We start from the raw sequence: 12453 nt of genomic DNA, 5'->3' as shown, positions 1-12453 counted from the left end.
TTGAGGAGATCATGTGGTTTTTCCTTTTCAGATTGATTATATGGTGGATTACATTTATGGATTATCATATGTTGAATCATCCCTGCATCCTTGAGATGAAGTCTACTGGATCATGGTGCTTGATTTTTCTGATGTGTTCTTGAATTTGATTTACCAGTATTTTATTGAGTAGTTTTACATCAGTATTCATGAGGAAGATTGGTTTTTGGTTCCCTATCTTAGTTGTTTGGTTTGGATTTTAAGGTAATTATAGAAAGAGAGGGACCTGGAAGCAGAACAAAGCAATCTCCTTCATTGGCCACCATTCCTGTCTAGCCCCTCAACCCTCTGATAGAGAGTCCCCTACTTACTGGTTGCCAGACTCTTCCTGCCACAGAACCCCAAAGAGGGACCTGGAGGCAGAACAAAGTATCCAGCTTCATTGTTTACTTTGAGTCTCCTGATCTTCCGAAGCTAGATCCTTCCTGCCGCTGAATCCTCCAGAAGGACCTGGAGGCAGTACAAAGAAGCCAGCATCATTGGCCACCATTTCAGTATTGCCCATCCACCTCTGGGAGACAGAGAGAGAGAGAGACAGAGAGAGAGAGGCAGAGACAGAGACAGAGAGACAGAGACAGAAAGGGAGAGAGAGGATAGAGCCTTGAACCCATACCCACCAGGAGAGAAAGAATTCCCACCTATACCCACCACTGGAAGAAGAGATAAGAAGATGACAGAATAAGAACACATCCAACAACAGAAAGACTTATATGACACCACCAAAGTCTATGTAGTCTACACAAGCAAAACCTGAACATCCCAAATCAGATGAAACAGAACAGAATGATCTTAAAAACAACTCATGAAAATGATAGAGGCCCTCAAAGAGGATATGAGAAAATCCCTTAAAGAAATGGAAGAAACAACAAACCAAAAAATGTAAGAAATCAACAAATCTTTTAACAAAAGTAAGGAAAGAAAAGATGAACCAATCAAACAGATGAAGGAAACATTTCAAATTGTTTAAGGCCTGAAAACTGAAATAGAAATAATAAAGAACACACAAACTGAGGGAATTCTGGAAATAGAAAAGCTGAGTAATTGATCAGTAACTACAGACGCAAGCATAACCAACAGAATACAAGAGATGAAAGACAGAATTTCAGATGCTGAAGATAAACCAGAGCAAATAGATTCATTGACCAAAGAAAATCTTAAGTCCAACAAATCCTTAACACAAAACATCCAGGAAATATGGGACACTGTGAAAAGACCAAACCTAAGAGTAATAGGTGTAGAAGATGGTGAAGAAGGCCAACTTAAATGTGCAGAAAAAATACTCAACAAAATCATAGAAGAAAGCTTTTCCAACCTGAAGTAGGACATGCATATGAAATTGCAAGACACTTACTGAACACCAAATAGACTGGACCAAAAATTAAACAATGGTCAATTGTATCACTCATGGGTAAAGAAAGAAATAAAGAAATAAATGACTTCCTAGAATTCAATGAATACGAAGGCACAACATACCAAAACCTATGGAAAAATCTGAAAGCAGTTCTAAGAGGAAAGTTCATATCACTAACTGCCCTCCTGAAGAAACTAGATAATTACCACACTAGAGAATTATCAGAACACCTGAAAGTTCTAGAACAAAAAGAAGCATACTCACCCAATAGGAGTAGGAGCCATGAAATGATCAAATTGAGAACTGAATTCAATAAAGTTTAAACAAGGAAAGCAATACAAATTATCAATGAAAGAGTTAGTTCTTTAAGAAAATCAACAAGATAGACAAACCTTTATCCAGCCTAACCAAAAGGCAGAAAGTATATGCATATTAACAAAATCAGAAAAGAAAAGGGAGAGATAACAACAGATACTGGGGAAATCCAGAGAATCTTAAGGTATTTGTTTTTACTCTATTTGATTCTCAGGTTCTTGGCTCCATCCATGCTACCCAGCTTCTTTACTTTTATAACCATGAATTAACATGGCTATTATATAGCTACAAAACACATTTTTCACTCAAGCTTATTGTTGTTTTTTCTTACGACCAAACATATCTACAAGAGCATTATTTGTTTTCATTTTACAGTTCATTTCTTTCTCCCACAGAGTAGAGTTTGTTTGTAGTTTGGAACTAAAGTGAATGAAAAAGATTATACATATCTTCTGTCATTCAATGTTGCGTCTCTGTACATAGAAGAGCTTGTTCTACTCTTGGTCTGGCATTGAGAATCCTCATTGTTATCTTCCCTAGAAGGACCTAGAGCAGAAACCAAACTGGAGTAACAAGGTCCACTTCAGAATTTTAACACTGCCAGACAACGTCCATTTTGAATGCTGGAGTCAATTTGTAAGAGCACTACAACAAGAAGAGGCTTGAAAGCTGTGTTTCACACCTGGATTTCTCTATTAAAAGATGTGTTCCATGCCATGAGGTCTTTAGCATAATTGTATAATTTGTATCTGTTTTTATACATAGCAATTGAGGTTAACTGATAAAGGTGTGTAATATGGATTTATGCATAGGCATCAAGAGGGAAAGGGAGAAAGTGAAACAGAAGGCAGACAGACAGCCTTAGGGAAAAGAAAGTACACCTCCAAGATATACATGTAGACTCACAAGAAAAAGTCACACTTAAGGTATTGTTAGTTAGCAATACTCACTATTGGAGTTACTGTTATATTGCTGTGGAAAGAATACATGACCAAAGTAATTCTTAAAAAATAAAATATTTAATCAAGGACATGCTGTTTTAGTGGGTAGTACTTTGCCATCATTTAGCAGGGAGGGTGGTGGCAAGGAAGCTGGCGTGGTTCTGAGAACTTCCATCTGATCCATAGGAAGCAAGGAGAGAGAGAGAGAGAGAGAGAGAGAGAGAGAGAGAGAGAGAGAGAGAGAGAGAGAGAGAGAGAGAGAGAGAGAGAGAGAGAGAGAGAGAGACTGGGCCTGGCATGAGCTTTTCAAGCTCTAAATTGTATTCCCAGTGACACACCTTCTCCAATAAGGCCACATCCTGGTCTTTCTTAAACAGTTTATCATCTGGAGACTAGGCTTTCAAATACATGTGAATGTGAAAGCCATTTTCATTCAAAACACCACAATTACACATGCAATTTGGTGAATTCTAACATTACTTTGTTTAAATTGGTTCTGAGGAATGAATATTTCTTTGTTGCTTGATTTCTTTGACTGTAAACACATTAATCATTAAGAGTTTCTTAATGGCAAAGTACAAGTTGTGTCACTGGTGAAGGAACAAGGTCAATCTCAGAGGTCATGCACACTTAAGCATTAAACATTTTTAATTGCTAGTTTATCCTTCTTATTTAAAATATCTCCATAATGGGTGGGGGAAATATATTGTGTAGGCAATATTCACAGTGAATTTTGTGTGAGACTTATCTGCTTTCAGGTATCAAAAACTTAAGCAAGAAGCCAGACTTCAGGTTAAGGAGTTCCTTTCTCTTCCCATGTTCCCTTGAATTTTACCATCTTCCTATAGTGCCCTAATTTTCATCTCTGATACCACACTAATTAACCTTTAGGTAGACTCTATCAATCCTGCAAACAATAGTCTTGATGTTCTTCAATTTAAGAGGTAGGGCAAGGAAAGGCACAAGCTTTGACATCAGGAGATAACTGTTTGCTGGAGCTCTGGTAGAAAGAAAGTCATTACTTGGGGTACCAAGTAAACCAAATAAACAATGAAACATACAGAAGCTTCTTTTATCACCCCAAACTGAAAGGCTATGTGAATGTGTGTCTAGAATCTGAGAACTACGCTGTTAGTAAATCATTGAAAAATTCAAGAAGAATATGACACAGACTTCATTTGGATATGCAAATTTTGGAGAACCAAGGACAAATTGCCTCAATTGTCATATGTAACACAGCACTCTACTTTAATAATGGCACTGGTTCTCCTTTGTGCTCCTGCCATTATCTCATTGCCATTCAGTCTTGTGGTATAGCTTTCCTCACTATTCTAATATTTGAGTTTAGAAATGAGGCAGTAAAAAAGACACATACTAATGGTTATGTACTGAGAATATGGCAAAGCATTAAAGGAACAATTCCCAGAAATTATCCATCAAAGGAGCAGATTAAAAGGCAAATAATGTACTATTGTTTTCACTGAATATAGGTGATTATACTGACAGCATCTAAAACAAGGAATCCATTTAAAGCATTGTGTGAGATCATCAATCCTGATAGACTTTGAAATGGGACTTAGAAATGTCTTTTCTCTTGTTTTAAGAGACTCTTTTAAATCTTTTCCAGTTTACAGGCATAGACAGGCTTAACCTCAAGACATTCTTGCAGCAGTGGGGACTCATAGGGACAGGTTTTATTATAGAAACTCTTCTTTATATTTTGTTATTAGTGTAGGCTAGCCTTCCATCCACACTAAGATGATGTCAAGGAATTATATATATATATATGTGTGAGAGGTAGGTATATAAGGGAAGTGTAATCTCCATCTTCTCCTGGGGAATGTTTCTCCTTTATATCAGGTTCGGTGAAGACAGTTGCTTGTTTTGCTTTCTAAGTTATGGAAACAGAACATAAGGATTACCACTTGTGGAACTGTGAACTCTAGTTCTTTTTCCCCAAAGACGTGGATGTCTAGGATAGTTAATGTCTGTCATCCCATATGACATGAGTCACAATGTCCTTTAATACTTTTTTATTGATCTGCTTGAGGCAACAGAGTCATACTTCCTTTGAGTCTGTCAGCCATTTACCATGACTCTGTTGGGTACAGCGTCCTTTTCTGACTTCTGTATAAGATTGACTTTACCTTTAATTCTGTAACAGAGGTATCAGAGCCAGTTTGTAGTCCTATCCTGCATCATTGATTCTGCTACTACAATTAGTAAACTTCTTGGCCATCTATATGCTACAGATGTTAGGCAGAGAAGTAAACTATGATTTCAGAATATCACCTAACTTTAAGTGAGGATTTATGTCATACATTATCATTTGTACTTAAAATATTTTTAATCAAATTCTTGAGATACAGAATTTCTCAGGAAACAAGTCTTTGAACATATCCATGAGAAAAAAAAGATACATGGGACTTGGTTAAATATAGGTTAATTGTATTTGGGGAGAAGTAACTTACATAACAAACCAATGAACCTCAAGTTCGAGCTCCAAGAATCCACACTCAGGCTGCTCTCCATGACCCTACTGGAACCAAAAAAGAGAAAGCCTGTCCTGGACCCCAGCCCAAATATCTCATGTACACACCTGTAACCTTGCCCAAATGGGTGTGGTCAGAGTCACAGGTGATGTTTGGTGGATTTCTCGCTGCAATTCCCCTTTTAGTCTAAAGAAAAAGATTTAGGGTTGATACAAAACTATATACAAAGAGAGCAAATATTAAGCTATCAGATATTTGTCTTGATTAGATTAATTGAGGTAAGAATACTCATCCACTATCCATAGCACCATTCCCTGGATGGAATGTTAGACTGTCTTAGGAGGAAACCATTAGCTTGGCACAGCTTTGTTAATTTCTTCTTCCTGATTGTGGATACAATGCAACCAGTTACTTCAAGGTGCTGCTTACTTGATGTCCCTACCAGGACATACTTCATTTTGAACTGAGTCAAAATAAACCTTCCCTTTCTTAAATTGTCTTTGGTCAGGGTATTTTGTCATAACAACAGACAAGGAAGAGAGTTACTACATGAAATCACTTAAAAGGGAGTCCTGGTTTAATCATAGAACAAATTCCCAATGCAGAAAAATGAAATTAGTGTTTTTGCATGCTACTTTAAGATATCTCAAGCTCATAGATGGTTTTTTTCTTGAGAGGAAGCTTCACTATGAAACTGTGAGCATCTTTACTCTATGGTCAGTAACCACTGGGCTTAATGTCCTTTATTCTACATTAAAGGGTTGGATATTATCCCTAACAATGGTTTCTCCCTTTACAGAGGCATCAATGACTCAAATTCTTAGAACCCTCCTGAAGGCACTCTCTTGGTTTCTAGAATTTGTACAGTCACAACAAGCCTGGTTTCTGAGAGTTTCCTATTGCCCAGCATAGGTTGTAGGGACAACTTTGTTTGCCTGGGAAAATGTACCCTTCTCCAGGGTTTTGCTATCAATTAGGATCATTCTTGTGGCTTTAATCACTCTATTTCTAGTGCTGAAACACAAAAAGCTGAATTTAAAAGTTGTCTGTATTTGTACCTTTTTCCTAAGAATGGGATTGATAGGTGACATAAATTCCTACTAACATCTGACCTAGGAATTACGCATATCATTTTCCATCTTTCCATTTTTTTACCCCATTTTTATTCCTTTTTAAATTCTTGGTCTGGATTACCTCATCCAGGATTATCTCTTATAGTCCCATATATTTGCCAGAAAATTTTCTGATGTTACTGATTTTAACAGCTATATAACTATACCACATTTCCTTTATCTATTCAACTGAGGGAGGGACATCTACATTGTTTCCAAATTTTGATATAATGAATAAATCTACTATGAACATAGTTGTGGAAGTGTCTTTGTAATATGGTGAAGTATTCTTTGGGGCACTCTGCACCTATGTTACAGTTATGTAATTTGGTCTTCTTACGAGACTCCTACCAGTAAGAGCAGTGGCTGTCTCTGAATCTGTTGCCTGATGTTGGGACCCATTCCTCTTACCAGATTGCTTCATCCAGCCTTAATAGAAGAGTAGGCACATAGTCTCATTGCAACTTGATATACCATAGCTGACTGATACCCATGGGATGTCCAACAGTATGTGAAGAGAAAGAATGAAGGAGGAGTGAATGGGGAAGGAGGAAGATGGGGGTGAGAGTGAGGAAATATGAAGAGGGGAGGGTGGGAATACTTTGATTGGGATGTAAAAAGAACAAAAACAACACCAATATTTTTTTAGAATATGTTTTGGTCATTTTCCCCCTTTTACCCACTTTTTACCCTCCCTAATGAACCCACTTCATATTCCTTCTTAAAACCAAACAAAATACAAAGTAAAAGCACAAAAAACCCACAAACAACAAAATAAACAAATATGGAGTGGCTTTGTGTTGGCCAACAATTCCAGAGCTTGCTGCCTTCGCTGAGGTATAGCTGACATACTGTAGTGTCACTCCATTGAAGAAAATTGATTTTTAATATTCTAGTAGCCATTAATGGCAAACAGCCTCTTGGTTGACTGAGGGGCTTTGTGCCAACCCCCTCCCCCTTTCTTCTTGATGGTGGGAATTTGTCAGGTTTAAACTTGTGAAGGTCTTGAACATGCTGTCACAGTCTCTGTGAGTTCATATGTGCATCATCCCTATCATGTATGGAACATTACATGTCCTTAGAGTTCTTTACCACCTGACTTGCAATCTTTCCACCTCCTCTCCTGCATAGATCTCTGAGCCTTGAGGGAGAGGTGTGATACAAACATATCTTTTCAGGGTGAGTGCTCCAAAGTCTCTCAGTCTCTGCATGATTTGCAATGTGGCCTCTGTTATTTAGTGCCTATTGGAAGAAGCAGCTTCTCCATTGAGAATTCAGAAGCCCACTGATATATGACAATATCAATATGTCCTTAGGAGTTTTTTATTTTTCAGTTTATCTCCTTGAAATTCTTAAGCTTTCTAGTTTTGTATAAAATTCTCTATTACCCTTTTGAAACAATGCTTTACCTCCTGGACAAAAATATCTTATGGTGCAAAACATTTTTAACCTTCTTTATTATGAAATAGTTGCCCAGTTAAATCAGTTAAAATATATACAACTCTTACTGAAGGCCTAAGTTTACTTCTAGTGCTTAAGTGTGGCAACTCCATGTCACATATAATTCCAGATCCAAAGTATCCAATGCTAGTTTGTTCACTTTGTTGCCTCCCTGCATAACTACACTCATGTGCACACACACACACTCACACACACATACACTTAAAAATAAAAATTAAAAATTAAAAAGAAATCTTTATTAAAAATATTTCCATCCCTGAAATTTTGTTTATTTTCCACACTTGATGGTTCTTGCCTTATATTTCCTTTATAATCATTAATTTAAATATTTATACTTTACAACCAAACACAGTTTCTCTTATATTTTAGTGAAAATTCAGCAGGCCATTTTTGAGACACAGGAATCACACTTTATGTTAAATATCCAACAGTCATAAGCACAGACCAACAATGTTAACATCCTAGAAACCCTTATTTTCCCTTACTGATAAAATTAAATTTACTAGGTTTTAGATTTAAAATCTGTTATAACAGGTACCAAAACCCAACCTAAACCAACAGGCTCTTCAGCAACAGGAAAATACGGTGAAGTTGGCCAGATGAGAAGTTCAAGAAGACAGAAAGCTGGAACTAGGTGGTCTTATGTCTTATACCAAGAAAGCTTATTGAAAAGTACAGCATCTTGTATATTATTTACTGGAGAAAAATAGGACAGAGTCAGCAAAAAGCCATAACACAACAGGGGAAAAGTCAGCAGGAAGCTAATCAAGTAGCATTGCACAAGATGAACACAAGATAACTCAAAGGTGTCTCAGACTAATACACAGTGGCCTTGCGACTGATAACATCTTTCTTTTCAGCAAGAAAAGCCAAGTTTCCAGGAACCACCCTCACACCTTCAGACCAGGTCATGCCAAGTCTGCTCCCCGGCAAAGACTGAGAGCTAGGTTCCTTTTATTTTATCATAAGGGATTCTGAGAAAGCTCTGGATTGGTCTGGCTTTCAACAAAAACAGACTTTTATTAAGAGGAACTGAATCACTTGGGCTCACAAGGTTAGCTAAAATCAAGATGAAAGTCTGGCATATTAGCCTTTTTTTGTGTGTCTGGCTTCTTTACTTCAAATAGATTCCAGTTTGCCTTTGCATAGGCATGGTATCATTTAGAGAGAATCTCATCTCTCTGACTTATCTTTCTCCAAGGCTGAAGGCACAAAGAGAAAAGTCATTATCCTAAACTTGAATTCCAGGACAGCAGAGTCACATAGAAAACAGCAGCTCCTAGATGGGGCAGTTGTCCTTAATGGCAAGGCTTCACTCTGAAGTATAATTAATTGATGCATGACTGGTAGATTGTTTTTTCAAGTAACCCATCAGAACTGAGATGGTGAGGCCTTGCCATGACCAAGACTGCTCAATTTTGTATAGCTCTTTCTATTTATATCAAAGCTCATAGTACCTCAAAATGACACAAAAAAAATTCACAGGTAGGCTACATATATAATCATGTAGTCATACATAAATATAGACCCAAATAACCCAGTCACAAAAAGAGAAACATGGCATGTACGCTCTCATATATGGATTTTAGACATAGATCTGGGGAGTGTTAGCCTACAATCCCATGGCCAGAGAGTCTGGGAAACATAACCTTCATTCAATGGCTGATGGAGGCAGAGGCAGACTCCCACTGAGCTGAACTCAAGAAATCCAGTGACAGAGAGGGAGGACTGATGAGCAAAGGGGTTAAGACTGGGCTGGTTTAACCCCCAGAGACAGCTGACCTGACAAGGTTTAGCTCTTGAATCCCAGACAGATGGCTGGAATCCAGCATGGAAATGATCAAGACCCCCTGAATGTGGGCATCAGTGAGGAGGCCTAGGTAATCTATTGAGCCTTGGGTAGTAAATCAGTATAAAAATGGACTTTGGGCACCCATCCAACAATGAGGGATGAGCTTTCACCCTGGACTCTTGGGGGAAGGTCTAGGCCCTGCCCTGGATGAAATGACAGACTATGGACACCCCCATGGAGGGCCTCACCCTCTCTGGGGAAATGAGGGGATATTTGAGAGGTTGGTGGGAGGGCATGGGAGGAGGGGAGGGAAAGGGAGGGGGACCTGGAATTGACATGTGAAGCAACCTTGTTTCTAATTTAATTTAAAAATAAAAAAATAAAATAAAACAGTATAGACCCAAAGTTTTGTAGCTTTCATTCATATTATTTATCAGTGCTAAATTTGTATAATACCTATTATTTGAGAGTTAGTTTTATATATTCTATGTTGACTCACAAATAACTGCACATTCAGGCTTGGCTTTGACCTCATAGTTCGTGTGCATACAACTCACAAAAGATGAGTTTATGATCATGCACTACTATGTTAAAATAGATGAATATTGTTTGATTGTTTTCATCATATTTCTAAGCCACTTAACAGTACTTAATCTGTTGTCCACACTTCTAAATTTACTTAGTAAATTTTACTTAGTAAAACATGATAGAAATTTTAACTTCTTTTAAAGAAAAGATGAAAGACCAATAGGTAAAGATAGAGATCTCTGGGTATACATACCATACCATATTTCCTTATCATGATTTTTAAGGACAAATATCATTTAGCTCAAATTATTAAATGAAACCAAGAATCAGTGTGACCAGGTATAAGTTGGAGGCTGTGACTAAAGAGTGACAGAGTGTGCCAAGCTTTACCTACCATGAAGTACAAAGTTTAGGAAGGTCAACATATAAGTTTGAGGAACAGAAAAGGACCTGAGAATGTCATGCATAAAAGCCATTCCTGATGTGTGTTAGAGTCTGAATGCATTGTTTAACAACATTCACAATGCTGGTTATCATTCCAGGTTTGGTTCACTTGGAGAACTTCCTTTTAAGTAAAATAGTGGCTTAGGACATGAAAAGATGAGTCCTTATGTTGAAGTCCTCCAACTAGATATAAGAAGGGGCATCTAAAAATTTAATTTTTGGTACCAATAATATTCCTTTAAATACTAAGCTAGTATCTGGCCAGAAAGCAAAATATAAAATGAAACAAACAGGAAAACCCTAAGGAAGGAGGAGTAGGAATCAGAAACAATGAATTTAAGCAGTGAAACCAAAAGAGTGGTACAGCTAAACCACTGAGGAGGCAACTCATAAACAGTGTTTTTTAATATCCTTGTATAGACCATTAAACAAGATGTCAGGGCACCAGCAGCAGAAGGTACAACGTAATGTTGCTGTCTATAATAATCTGAAGAGGTCTTTCTACTCAGGTGGAGCCGACATACTTGAATTCAACACTGAAGAATTTTGCATGTCAAATTAGGAAGAAACAAAGTAGGTAAGTCTCAACAGCATAACTATCCAATGTGAATGCAACAATGGTAACACAAAAAGACTTGTCAAAGTGGATGGAATAAAAGCCCATGAGGCCTCAACCCTCACAAAGAACTTTAGGCACCTAGAAAACATGGGAATAGGAGATATTTTATTCTTCAGGGAAGAATTGAACACCAGTTAGTTGTCCAGGGTCAAATGGTCAGGCCTGAAAACCTACACACAAGTAACATTATACTGACATTTTAGGTAATCTTGAGAAATGTGTGTGTGTGTGTGTGTGTGTGTGTGTGTGTGTGTAACAATTAGTAAAAAAAAAAGAAGCCATGAATTTAAAGGTGAGAGGATGAGAGGGAAAGGGGTATATGGGAGGTCTTCAAGGGAGGAAATCAAAGGGAGAAATATTGTAATAATGTTATAATCTTTTTTAAAGAGAGAACATTTCTTTCAACAGAGGTTTGGACATGTGCAAATAAAGATACCTAGAGCACAAGTGAGAGCCTAAGAGAGATTTGACTTAAAGAACAATCTACAACCAAGACATGAGTGTAGGCTTCTCAGGAAAGAGTTATGCCTGTCATTCATCTTGAAAGCACTTCATTCTAATGCTCTTCATTACAAAACATAACTGCTGTGCTGTACTCTGCTTTATTTATATATGTGATATAACTTTAAATTACTCCATTTACTTTTAATCTTCAAAGATGCTGCTTATTTCCTATACATCACCCCTGAGCATCTATCTCCCCACTGCTTATTCATTCTGGTTTTGCTGTCAACTAGTAGGAAGCAAATGAAATAAGAAACATAGGAGTGTGACAATTACAGACTCAAGCTATGGGTTTGCACCATGAACTTTCTGTGATCATATCAGCCTTTTCAGTTAGCCCTCAGACATCACCAATATATTTTGGTTACTCTTTCTCCTTAAAACCTACACATGCTTTCCATTTTTACCTCCTCTTTGTTAATAAATGTATCTTTTTCTTAACTGCTGCAAACTGGATATTGCTTTAAATTCTCTCACATTACCTCAGTATTATCTTCAATTTAGTGTCCTTTCATATTCTTTGGAGAAGAGCCTTTTGAGTTATGAGATCCTTGAAGTTTGTGAGCATAACTTGTTCAGTTTTTGTGCTCAAGTAATTTCCTTTATTGTGAAATTTACTTCCAAGCTTACTCATATATATGCATTATTAAGAAATCTGTCCTTGCTATTTATTCTGCTACTTTTTCAGTTTCCTCGTCATACAATAACCTTGGAGAAACATCTTTGCTGCTTATTTTCCTTGTGGATAAACAGCGTTTTAATTATGTACAGAATTTCTCTTCCACTCTCATGGAATCCTAAAAACATTGTGAAAAGATACAAAAGATCTTTTGGTCCCTACAGACAGTATCATTT

Source organism: Mesocricetus auratus, unplaced genomic scaffold, assembly GCF_017639785.1.
Source record: "Mesocricetus auratus isolate SY011 unplaced genomic scaffold, BCM_Maur_2.0 Super-Scaffold_100004, whole genome shotgun sequence".
NCBI classification, from domain to species: Eukaryota; Metazoa; Chordata; class Mammalia; order Rodentia; family Cricetidae; genus Mesocricetus; species Mesocricetus auratus.
This window is presented reverse-complemented; position numbering follows the sequence as displayed.